The sequence below is a fragment of the Triturus cristatus genome, chromosome 5_1, assembly GCF_964204655.1.
Source record: "Triturus cristatus chromosome 5_1, aTriCri1.1, whole genome shotgun sequence".
Classification (NCBI taxonomy): Eukaryota; Metazoa; Chordata; class Amphibia; order Caudata; family Salamandridae; genus Triturus; species Triturus cristatus.
Genome location: NC_140587.1, coordinates 1,009,677,023 through 1,009,690,022, shown reverse-complemented (window position 1 = coordinate 1,009,690,022; position 13,000 = coordinate 1,009,677,023). Strand labels below are relative to the sequence as shown.

The following is a 13,000-nucleotide window of genomic DNA, read 5'->3' as shown; positions in this document are numbered from 1 at the left end:
TTCATCCTTGGATTTTTTTAATTTTGGGGGAAAATGTCAGTTCATTTTTTTCTTTATTTTTGATGGGCGGTGTTTGTTGGAGGACAGTGTCACCATTTGTTTTTGCTTTCTGAGATTTCTGTTTCTTTGTGTCTGGATGCAAGGCATGGCTTTGTGGGGAATATGGGGCAATTAGTGTGAGGGCAATGGAATTTTTGGGAAAGTGTAGGCCTAGGGAATTATTTTCCTAATTTAATGTATTTTATTCACGATTTATTATAATGTTGCCTTTTACTGATTTGGGCCTAGTTTGCACTAGGTAGTATGTGTTAATCTAAGTTATTTTCATAGGTTTTTCACATTCTTGCTGCTGTTGTGCTACAGATCTTTTAGGGCCCGTGAATGGTCTTGAATACATGCCAGATTTAGGGTATTTTGTCTGCATGTGCATGTTTAAGGCTGGTGGTGTGGTTCCACGTCTAGATAGATGGCCATTTTACTTTATCAGCCTTCTTCTCCTTTGTCATTTGTTTATACAACAATGTTTCATCAATGTGTATTTTCTATTACTTTTAGTAGTATTTGGCTAGAGTAATTGCTTCCAAGGGTTGTTTGTGTTAGGGGTATTAAAACATTTTATTTTAGTCAATTTGTGTCAGTTTCCATGTGGCTTTAATAATTTTTTATTTTAAGTAATTTTCTAATCCTCGTGGCTGGCTTTCTGATGGTATATGAGTTCCTGGCAAGGCCTTAAGCACATTTTCACTATGTATTTGTGCAATCCTTGCCCTGCAGCACTCCATGTTTCTATTGGTGGTGGGAGGGAGAGACTTTAGGGCTAAGCTTTCTACTGGGAGCATTGTTTATTATGTGCCTTTAAAAAGCCACAAATATTTTTTAGTTTCTTTGTTCGAGCCTGAGCCAGCGCACAAGCTTCTCTGGCGATTTGTTGTAGATAGAGTACAGAGGAGAAGCCCCTCCCACATTTTTCATTGGCTTGTGTGTTTGTGTAGTGATCAAGTCCACACAGGTAGAGGGGGTTTATTCAAGATAGTTGCAAGATCACAATCAGGACCCCACCAGGAGCAGCCAGCATGCTTCTCAGCCCAGCCTGTATTTCACTCCCAGAATTCCATGTTATGTCATTACACCAAGATTCCATTGGCAGGGCTAGAATAACATCAGAGTCAAGATACAACATAACCCTACTTTCTTCTATATATAAAAAAAACAACAACAATGAAGAAACAAGAAAAAACAGAGGAAATAAGAAACATTAAACCATTGAAAGAAGAGAGCAATAGGAAAGGATAAGAGAAGCAAAGAAGAGAGGCAAACCAAGATATAAGAACCATCCTCCCTTCTGTACACAAAAGAAAAAGAACTAAATAACATTGTCAGAGAAAAGGAGAAAAAGAACCACGAATAACTGCCCCAAAACATACTCACTGGCCAGAACAGGAATGTAAGAAGGCAGAAGAGGAATGAACCAGCAAAACTCAGGACTACAGGATGTGGAAAACACAGAGAAAGAAAACACTGGAGAAAACATCACAAAAGGAAGAGAAAAGAAGAAAGAAAACAAGGAAGATGAGAAAAAGTAAAAGGATAATCCACACCATCATCAATAAATAATAACAAAATATAGTGTAAAAACTGCACATTATTAATAAAAAGTTCAATAAAATGAAAACATAACTATATGTGAGGTTCGGGAGAACTATAACCCGAAAGCAAACCCTAAAAAGATAAGGGATTACAGCGGTAACAGACGGAACTAAGACCCATAGAAACCATAGTCCTTGTAAAATTGACATCGTGAAAACACAAGGAGGTTGAGCCAAGTCACCAAACAGATATGGGAGGGAACCCACATAATAAAGTAGAGAGGTTGAACGATGTCAAAAAACAGATATGGGTAGGAACCCATATAATAATGCGAAAAGGACTAAAACCCTCGCATAGCTCCCAGGTGGAAGACAGACTATAGTTGTGCACATGTGAAACGTGTGAAAGACCCACTGCGATTCCCGTGTAGGGAAACTTAAAGCATGCATGAGACAGTAAGGAAACAATAGACTTGACGGTGTGTACCATGATAGCGAGTACCTACATGGTGTATACCTAGGGCCCATAAACTAATTGGAAACCAAAAACCGTGTAATACCCACCCTCGTGTAAGGGAAAGTGAGAGCACAGTACAAATGCAAACCCAACACAGATAGTGTGTGAGATAGTGTACAAGTGACCTTGAGTAAAAGGTCTCTTGGTCTGCATCAAAACATAGAGACTGAACATACTGTACACCCTGTGTGGGGTAAAGTACACTAGAGAATGCTGTGAAAATGTGCTGCACTAGATAATTATGTCCAATAAACTCAGCACAATTTTAAAAACGTAACCTAACTGGTTCTATGGCTGAGAATACAATAAAGCACAATTACAGTATGCATCCCTATGGTAAGGCAACTTAAACAGAGAAAGTTGAGATAAATGTGCTGTGAATATTCCTTGTAAATGAAATAATGAATAAACTCTAAACAAGCATCAAACAGAAAACAATGGCTACAGGAAATAATACGACAAATGTCGACGCCGGTGACATAACGTAATGTAACGATACACCCTGTTGTACAAATCATATTAACCACACTGTAAGGTAATAATGTTAAAAAAACACTAGGAGATTGACAGAAGAAAAGCTGATCGCCTGTAACTAGAGTCAAGGATAGACACACTACAGCACAAACCACTTGTTGCAGCGCAAACAAAAATGTGCATCAACCTCGAGCAAATGAAAAGGGGGGGCTAATTGCAAAAAAAACAAAAAAAAAATCAGTGAGCAAGGCGGAGCAGCAATAGTCCGCAGTCCTTCCCAAAATGTAACTCCCTACGCACGGCTGTACATCGAGAGGTCCTTTCGAGCAGCCTCTTACGAGTTACCCGCTTGACCTAGTAATTATTCTGGGGAGTGTCCCGGGGGGCCCGTCACGCGTTTGATAACAAGAATCAGGCCCCTTTTGTTAGCAATGTACTGACGCCATTTCTGGTACTGCGGTGTGATTGCTCTCCTGAAATTCGTAGTATACAGTTCTAGGGGGGGCCACTGCGAGGAATCACATTGCACATTTTTCGGGCGGTTAAGTATCGGATTGCATTAGGGTCCTTGCCTGAAACTCTGCATGTTTTTCAGGGGGATGTTATCAAATTTTATATTTACTTTGAACATTTATGGAAGTGTTTGGCACGAATTCCTTTTGACGCGACCAAGGTTACAAAGGTGCATGATATGCCTGCCTGGGATTGTCAATAAGCTAATCATGTTCGCTTATGTCATGTGCGGTGCCTGTACAAAATGCTCTTGTGTCTTGTGTACTGTACAGTTTTTGTAATCTATATCAAACCCCAAAGGCGATTGCACTTTGTAATTTGCAGTTTAGCGACTTTACAATTCGTGTGGGGATGTCAGAGGGGGTAGGGGAGTTTAGAGCCGCCGCTTGGTTAGGGTGGTGTGGAAGTCACATTTACGTCCTCTCCATGCCTTCTCCTCATGTAAGAGGGATGGTCAGTTATTACAGGAGCAAACGGTGAATGGGTTGTGGGAAGGGAATAGATAACTGATAGCGTGCACGGAGCAGCTGTGCCTTGTGCGGTCGGCCCACAGATTTGTAATATACGCGACTGCTCACATTTTGTAAGTTACGCGCACGGCAGCGGTATGGCGCGTCTCTCCTAAGGGAAACATGTTTCTTGCTGGCCTGGGGTGTTTTATCGGGAACCATTAAACATGTTGCTCCACCAGCCATTGCAAGTTTGAGCAATCAGCCTCTCTTACAGCGATTATGCGCTGTGTGGGATCTTGTAACGCACAACTACCCACCCCTCACCGACCAGTAACGCGGGAAGTCCTTCTTTAGGGGTAATGCTGTTGGGGACCGGTGAAGGATAGTTCTTTGGGTGGGATGAATTAACCGCACCCCCCCCCCCCCCAAAGGGGTGCATAGTCATCGCTATTGAGGACGTTGTTTACAAAATATTTCAGCTAAACGGTGCTCACATATAAGTATGGATGTCATTCGTGACAGCAGTGTGCTCCGCACGCACCTGAGGCTGCCTTTGTAGCGCATAACATGAGTACGCAACTATTCCCTTTAATGAGAGCATATTGGAGTCATCCCATTTACCATCCCGTTAGCGCGCTACCTTGTGGTGAGGCAGACTATACAGCGGTTTATAAAAACACGCATGGCTGGTTGTTTGGACACCCATGTCACGCCCAATGATACAGGCCAGAGTGGGTGGTCAGTGAATTTTTTGTGTAACACTCGGTGGGAGTGCTTTTGAAATAAGAAATTTATCAACAAGCAAGAAGGTCAGGCTGTTAACAGTCTAACAGTGGTTGGGCAGGGGACATACAGTGATATTGTTGGCCACCGCATACACCACCTCTTTTTAGATATTGTTGAATCTATGCAGAACACATATCAGATAAAGTTATACAAGTTTCAATTAGATCAAAATCAGGACGTCCTATAAAAGAAACGGGAGGGGTCGCAGCAGCTGAGTTGAGTTGGGCCTGGGGGGCTTAAGGGACTAATGTGTCCACTTTAGGGGCCTGTGTTTGACCTCAGGGGCCCAGGTTCAAATCTCGGTGGGTTCATTCTGCCTTTATCCTTCTGAGTTGATAAACTGAATACCATTGAGTTGGGTAACAATAAACATCTGTGATGTCAGCGCCAAGTTGCCCTCTGGTGAACGTGAGCTCTGCAAAACTGTACGGGAAGCAACTGAATTTAACAGATAATACTGTGCGTAAAAGGTACTTCTCTACACCACAGTGCCTCACTATCTGTGTTTTCAATGTAAAGCATCATCATGGGCAGAGCCAAGAGGCACATAGCAATTCACAAGTGTGATGGATGGGTATACAACTTTACCAACATGATAGTGTAGCATCCCCTACACATCACAGAGGGATCCCTGCGGTATGTAGGCACCCGCTCCCTGTGTATATGAGGAGTATGTGAATATAGTCTGTGAGAAACCCATCTCTCTGCAAAGGACGTACTAGTGCCAGCACTCAAATAAGTCTCTGGTAAAGGAGCAATGTGAATGCTATGTATATCCAGATATAACAGTATGTGTGGTCGCTTGCGTGGATTTCCCAACCCCCTAATGCTCCCTGTGATACATTAATAGGGCACGTGGGAGGAGATAACATCAGCAGTGGGCATGTTGGACATGGGGAAAGGGAGCAGATGTAGCAGGTGATGAGTTGTAAGTCAGTGGAAACTTGATAAAAACACGGCACAGTTCACATTGTGGTGTACTCTGCACAACTTAAAATAATAAACACCTATCACCGCCTTCTCTCACACTGATGGCCCAATCCCGCCAGAAATATATTCCGTCCTAATTTATGCTCTCTAGAGGTCTAAACTGCAAAGCAGAACATGGATGGCATGTAACAGGACCCTAGATACACACATTTTATAATCCCTGATAGCTCCAAAACTGCTGTATGGCTTTACACCAGATAACAAAAAGCACTCTTTCTGGACCATGCGTGTCTATATATATATATATATATATATATATATATATATATATATATATATATATATAATACACGGACCCTCTGCTTCCTTATATATTCAAACATCTACCTTCCTGTCAAATTTGGTGTATTTCTGTTCAGCAGTTCAGGCCGTAGCCACGTCTAAGTTCCACTGTATATTAACATGTGGAAAATTCGTTTGGGCACCCCCCCCCCTTCTCTGCTCCTGCTTGATGGATCACCCCAAAACATTTGCGACGGTAGCTGAATTGAGTGTTGAACTAGTTTTGAAACTTTGGTGAGGATTCGTCAAACAATGCCAAATTTCTCCAAGGCAGATAGGCAGGGGGGTATCCAATTCCTGGACACAACAATACAGGGAGACACATTGTGGGTGACAATTTTGAGATCAAAAACTGATCAGGGGTCACGGGGGGAGATTGTGGTACTGCACGGGGCGAGGGATAATCCTTGCTGCCCGGTACTCCGTGTAGAGGCTTTCATCAAGCAGCGAGGTGGACTGTTGGGTGGGTCGCTCCTACTACAGGCTGACGGCCCCCCCCCTTTAACCAAATACCAGTTCAGAAGAGTCATGGAGTTGACTATTGCCAGGGTGGGCCTTGACCCGAAGGACTTTGGCACACACTCCTTTAAGGTAGGCGCTGCCACGGAGGCAATCACAAGGGGTCTGCATGTGAACAGTGTTAGAAGAATTGGGAGATGGTCACCCAATTCCAATTGCTACGAACGGTATGTGGGGGTACACATGTTGTAAAGTACTTAGAGCTTTGCTGACAGTGGCGAGGGGTCTCTCAGTTGAGAATGTGAAGAGACTGGGGAGATGGTCGTCCGAACGTTACAATAGTTATGTACGAATTGACATGTTGTGACAGGACGTTGCTCACGCCTGGTATGTTTCTGGTTTTTTGCAGTTTCTCAAACCTGTCACGCAGGGGAGGAACTCGCCACCGGGCGCCAACGACCAACAGCAGCACAGCACAGAGGACACAAGAAATTGGTGACTTGGGTTGTGGGCCACTCTTATGTTAGGCGTGCGGAACATGTTTTTTCTTTCAACAGACCGTAGGATGAAGGCGGCGCAAAAGGGGTTGATATCTCATTCTTCGGGGGGGGGGGGGGGGGTTATGCCTCAGCCAGTTTCGGAACTTTTCCAGGGACTCTTAGCTCAGCTGCCCGCCCCCCCGTCAGTGGTGATACTTCACCTGGGGGAGAATGATTTGGTCAAATTGGGGAGGCGCATGCTTATTGAGGGGATCATCTCCACTGCGGGGTGGGTGGCCAGGACTTGCCCGGGTTCCACAGTAGTTTGGTCGCAACTTTTCCCTCGGTGGCAGTGGCGAGGGGGGGACTCGGTCAAACTATTTTTGAGCCCCCCAGTTGTGGACGATTCCACATGGGTGTTTCTGGGGCGAGCAGTTCTACGTGAGGGACGGGGTACACTTGACTGAGGCAGCGAACGTCTTGTGGTTAATAATGTCTGGGCCTAGTTGGAGGGATTTGCAAAGTAAGTGCGCTCCGGGCTTAGGTCTAGGTACGGGGGAGGCCAGATCGTCGGTTAACAATGCTGGCCTGTGGCTGTAAGGTCATGACAGGTGAGCAACTATTTTAAGGTCTGAGGGGGCGGGCATCATCCTATGGAGGTTCCCGCCCAGGGGGAGGGGTCATTGGCCCCTCCTAGAACTTCAGGGGCAAGGTAACTGGTGCTTCAAAGGGGCGCGGGTTGGAGAGTCACGCTTTCCTTAGGCTGGTAGCCACCCCGCGCGCGCATACTCATGACGTCACCGAATGGCGCAGAGTAAGGGCCCTCCTTTAGTGGGTAAATGAAGTTCACGGCGTGGACCGGGTTAATTACCGGGCCCGGCTGCGCATGCGCACATCTTTAGGGGAGGCGCAGCTAGTAGGACCTGACACCGGTTAGCGACCTTGCCATATGGCCCAAAAATGTTAGTATACAAAAATGCAGAGGAGGATGTTAGACTCGGTTAGGAAACAATCTGTATTAGAGTTTGTGTTAAGGATAGTCACTCACACCTGTTGACAATAATGTATCTAATGTCCTGCTGATTTTTGTATAACTGTTTATCGTGCAATTATAAAGTTTATTGTTTTAATACTTAATAAATACGGCCGGGGGGTCTTGCGACCTCCCGCCTTCCAAAGATACCATGTTTTTATGTTCCTGTGTCCGGGGGTTGGTGAGGTCATAGGGAGGGGGCGGTAGCCAGTCACTGACCATGTGTAACACGGCGATGGAAAAATCCAGGGAAATGTGTCACAAGGAAGAGTTACTAACAACTGTGGACAGTTACTCCAATGTCGTACTTGATGATCACCAAAAAGTGACAGTGCCAGTTGTGTGGAGGACAGCTGTCAAACAGGAAAGTAAGATCGTACTTGCCGATATCCAAACAGTGACTGTGCCAGTTCTGGAGAGGACAGCTGTTAACCAAGAGAGTAAGATCGTACTTGCCGATCTCCAAACAGTGACGGTGCCAGTTCTGCGGAGGGAGTACTCTGCCTTTGTCTCCTCACACTTCTGCATCCACACCAACACAGAGAACGAGGTTGACAAAGGGGAAATAGAAGACAACTCTGAGATGACGCCACGCAGTATGACGCCGGCGCTGTGTGGTTCATGGCAGATGTGTGGATGCTGCCTGTCCTTTTACGAGGTAGTGCCCAATGAGACATCCGGGCCAGGCCTGTGGCGCTGTGCGGAGGACACCACGTTCTGCTGCCAGCATCCGGGGAGGTACTGGTTTGCAGGCGGCGCGGGCCCAATCATGGCCTACGGCTCGCAGCATTGCGCCTGCTCGTGAACAGCCCTGCTGCCCAGGCTGTGGCTCAGGCATATAGCCGCCGCCCATGGCAAATTTAATTATATTGCGGAGTCAAGTGCAGTCACGGAGTCAGTGACTGTCATTCACCTGGGTGTGCACCGGCCCTGTGCTGCCAGAACAGACTCTGTCACACTAGACAGGCGCTGATTCTCTCAGCACCGCTTGGCGCCCGCCGCTACCAGGTAACTGAAATATTTATCCTTCGTTACATCAGCGAGCAGCTATTTATTTAAATCAGTCTAGACTGTAGGTGTTTTTTTACTGGCATGGCATGTATTTAGGTCGAGCCTGTAGGCAGCACGCAAGTGCTGTTGCTATGGCGACAATCTGTTGTGTTTAATAAAAAACATTCAGAAGGTGCTTTTAGCCTGCCTACACTCACTATTGGTCCATTGCATAATCACTCTCCTTTGCTGCCTTCTAATGTGCAGAAGTCGCGATACATCTCTTCCTGTTGCTTGTGTGGAGCACCGCTCAACTACAGATTGATTAAAGGTAATTAGTGTCCCTCCCCTGCAAGCGCTGTGATTCAGGTACTATTTCTGCTTTGTTTATGTTCAGCAGCTCGTCTTTCAATGTATCAGGAATGCACTTTTTATAACATACGGTGTCGTTTCTTGGGCCACACAAATCATGTAAGATGTTAAATATAATATCAATAATCATAACGTCACAACTGTTCTACTCTTCTATTACATGGGAGTTTCGATCTTGACGTGGCAGTGTTGTCGCCCATTGTTGCGAGATCCAGCAGTGATTCTGGTTGCTTTTAGGCTGTGTGCTCCTGCTGCAAGGGGCTATACAGAACCCTGCTGACTCTCCAGGTAAGTTCATGTACCTTTAGAAAATGGCCCATTACTAACTGATCAACTTCGGCCTCATGGCATCTAAGCCACCAAAGCCCTGATCCGCCTGCCCTCAACTTGACAAATGTTAACTTTATGAGAATGTCTGTTACTGATGCAGCTTATAGCTCTTTTGTATAAGTGGCTGTACTGACACTGAGCTGGATTCCTCTCAAGATATAGATTATTTACTAGCTCTGCAAGTGTCTCATGAAGGTTCTGCATTTCTAGCTGGGTTGGGTACAAGGAAGGACGAGACCTGATTGCGCCTGTACAGGTAATTGCAGTGTTTGTACAACTAGCGTGGTGATTCTGCATTTCCCAGTAAATAACAACGGCACAGATTTTGTGACCCAGTCTTCCACAGGGAAGGAGTAGGGATATGTTAAGAACCCAACAGGGGCCCTACCCTGTTAAGATTAACACCGCTCTGATACAGGTTAAATTCCCATAATATAAAATAATGTAAGAAATCGCCACAACTATTATTGTTGCAAGCCATACTTTACATAAGGAACCTAATTTGGGTATTCAAAATCTATCTTTAATAGAAATTTATCAAGGTTTTAATTGTGACTTTTAGTTACCAATCCACAATCTAATTTTTAATTTGGATACAAAGTTACCATATTTAAAGTTAAATAGCTCTGTCCTTCCAAGTTTTTGCAAAGTTTAGCTATTGAGATTATTGGTCCCAATGCTGGCATCTTAACCTATATATCTCGCATCTAATTATGGCACCAATCCTTAGGCGTGTTTTTCCAGCAGAAATCATACCAAAGTCTGAATGTTGGGTCTCTTTTTTATTGGCAGGCTATAATCATTAGGCTCACCACACCCAATAAATTAAAATCCCTTTCATATTCCAATAAAATCGCACCTTTCTGGGCTGGCTTTAATCGGTGCATATGCCTTTGTGCTATAGTGTGCAGTTGTCTGCTCCTGCAGATCTGCAGGCCTCTGGTTAAAGCGGCGTTGTGATCAGTATACTAGCTCACTTTGATTCCTTATGAAACTTACTTAATATCTCAGACAACGCTGAGAAATCTTACTTGCTCAGCGTACCTCGCGATGCAGATTTCTTTCCTGATAGGTCTCCACGGCTGTCTTGCAGTCTCAATGGGTAAGGTGTGCTCTGGGGGCGTGCATTGTGGGTGTCTCTTATATGTGCCCTTGTGAGATGATAATTTAGTTCTGACAACTAGAGTGTGGAGTTCTGAGAGAGTATTGTATACCTCTGTTTATGATGCAAGTGAATAGTTGAAGGGGCAGCCTTTAAGATTTCCCTGTTTTTTTATTCTTCTAGATTGAAGCGATATCCGGATCCTAGTCTGGGACGAAATGCTTTGCAGGTAATGCATTGGATGCTTTAGCTTGCTTTTAACCCCCCGCCCCCTCCCTTACACCCAAGTTTTTTAAACTTCTCAATGGGTTAAATCTGAATCCTGCCCTTTCCTAGCTGCCTGCATTCCCTTCTGGAATGATGAACTTTTAACCACTATACCTTGGCTGTGATAACTATTTTTGCATCTTCATTAGATGGGACCCTTCCTCCCTGCCTTTTCTGTCCCGTTTGAGGGATGATTGAAACATCTTGACTTTGCTTTACAGGCGAAGCCTCTACTGTAGGTTTCTTAGGTGAGAACGTCTTCCAGCTTAATATACTATAGAAGACGGTGTGTGATGCATACTCTTGCATTTAAGGCGGTAACCAGTCGAGACTATGAAATCCTCACACATCTTACTGTCCGTCTGGTGCCACATCCTGCTAAGGTGAATCCATTGGTACCGCCAGTGTGATAAAAGGGTAACTTGTTCCAAATGGAACAGTCTGATAGACTTGGTTCAGCTGTCTAAGTCTGCTCAGGCTGCCATTTAGCGCTGGGAGTCCGAGTGTTATTATAGTGGTTGGTGTGCATTATGTAGGCAAACTACGCTGGTTAATCGTGAAGAACTTTGTGCCACCACGTTTGAGATTTTGGTGTGGTCCATGGAACATGGAAAATAGCCAATAAAAAGAGGATGAGATGGCAAATTCGTGTTTAGGGGCTCGTTGTCTGAGTGAAGTGGGGTATATTGTTTGGGGTGGGGTCTTGTTGACTTGCTAAATTTATTTACTGAGGCTTTCTGCTCCAGTGTTCAACCCAGGAATGCAATATATTGACTCCTGAGGAGCAGAGGTAAGGCACATGCCATGATGTAGGGATACTAGTGGGATCAAAGTATTGGATGGCTTTTGAGTTCTGGACACTGAGCAGCTCTTTATTGTTCTATTGTCCATGAGCTTTGTGATGAACCCATTACCACCCCAGTCTGATTTATGTGATCGATAAGTATTTTCTGAAGCTAAATTAGTGTACTTTTATTCGCTGCAACCGTGAGATGGGAGTTGTAGCTCGTCCTCATGTTTATTGCAGTTTGTGTTTTGAAAATCCTCTACTCCTACATTAGAGCAGGGCTGGTAAGTGCTTCTCTTTAAAAGAAAGACTACTGTTGTAAAGGGTAAGCAGCTGTTATTTTTATTGATTGTTACTGAGGTTCAGATGTGGACGATGACAACTACTTCAAAGCAATGTGACGTTTCTTTAGTGGGGGGTACGGAGGACCTTGTTAAGTTTAAAGCCTTACTGCTGACAAATTAGTGTGTCTTCTAAACTGCCATTCTTTACCAGGATCACTTGACCGCTCAGTTCTTCGTATGTCTAAAATTCTCTGGTCCCATCAGTAATTTCTCATTCCTAGTCCTCTAGGCAGTGCTGCCAGCTGCTTCTCTGGTCCTGTTAGTAACTTCCCCATTCTATATCCTCTAGGCAGTGCTGCAGCTATGACCCTGTTCCCAGTGGTAATTCCTCATTCTAAGTGTTTCACACAGTGCTGCTAGCTGCTACTCTTATCCCGTCGGTAATTCCTCATTCGAAGTCCTGTAGACGCTGCTGCTAGCTGCTTCTCTGGTTGCATTGGTAATTTATCATTCGAAATCCTCTAGGCAGTGCTGCAGTTGTGTCTGTATTCATACATCCACTACACTCCATACCAAAACACATGGGTAAAAGACATTGTCATTTACAACAGCAATAGCTTTAATTCTAAAAAATACGAGACCTATTGCATTGCAAATGCTAGTTATTATATGTAGTTCCTTTTATTGTGCTTGAGGGCTGTTAGTCGTCTGTAAGGCATGGTAACTTTATTTTAACTACTTTAATCCATTTTGTCAACCCTTCCCCTGGCTCTCAGCGGTTCTGTGGCTTAGGAGGAACATGAGTGCTTTAGTCCTCATTGTTCTCACCATTTTCTACAACAGTGATTGGGACAACCGTACCATTGTTATTATTTTTAATTAATTTATTTAATTTTTGCTAGCCTCCCGTCAGGCTTTCACAGGTTTACTTCTGTAATATCAGCTTTTCAATTATTTTTGCCTAACCTATTCCCAAGTCTAATAATCAATTTACAGATGGGTATTATTGTTTTATGTTCCGAAGACTTTTATTGATATTATTAGAATTGGTCAAGACTGAAAGTTTTCCTTCTTATTGCCTCCAGGTGGACATAACTGTGAAGGAGAAATGTCTGAAGTAGGTCACACTGGAGTTCAGAGATCCCTCTATTAAGTGCTAACCAACAGAAAGTCAAGATCTTAGCACCTAAGAATCCGCTTTCTGACAAGAGTCTAGCCAGTGAGGTGGAAGAGCAGGGGCATCAAACTCTCTTCCTTTTTTCACCAAGGTAAGCAATAGATGTACATAACTTACCCT

General features: G+C 44.3%; 1 long non-coding RNA gene and 2 other non-coding genes across 3 annotated transcripts in view; all 3 read left to right on the top strand.

The window, feature by feature from the left end:
• The first annotated feature begins 8,812 nt into the window (after positions 1 to 8,812).
• The window catches only part of LOC146832782 (uncharacterized), a 129,194-nt gene continuing 125,006 nt past the window's right edge, over positions 8,813 to 13,000 (top strand). The window contains exons 1-3 of the long non-coding RNA XR_014961338.1: positions 8,813 to 8,892; positions 10,549 to 10,594; positions 12,789 to 12,971. This is a non-coding gene — a long non-coding RNA (uncharacterized LOC146832782). The remainder of the gene's footprint in view (positions 8,893 to 10,548; positions 10,595 to 12,788; positions 12,972 to 13,000) is intronic.
• LOC146832784 (small nucleolar RNA SNORD22) lies at positions 10,958 to 11,082 on the top strand. Its single transcript, XR_014961652.1, has one exon. It is a non-coding gene; the product is annotated as a small nucleolar RNA SNORD22 (small nucleolar RNA).
• On the top strand, positions 11,524 to 11,591 carry LOC146832783 (small nucleolar RNA SNORD31). The gene has a single exon (XR_014961650.1). It is a non-coding gene; the product is annotated as a small nucleolar RNA SNORD31 (small nucleolar RNA).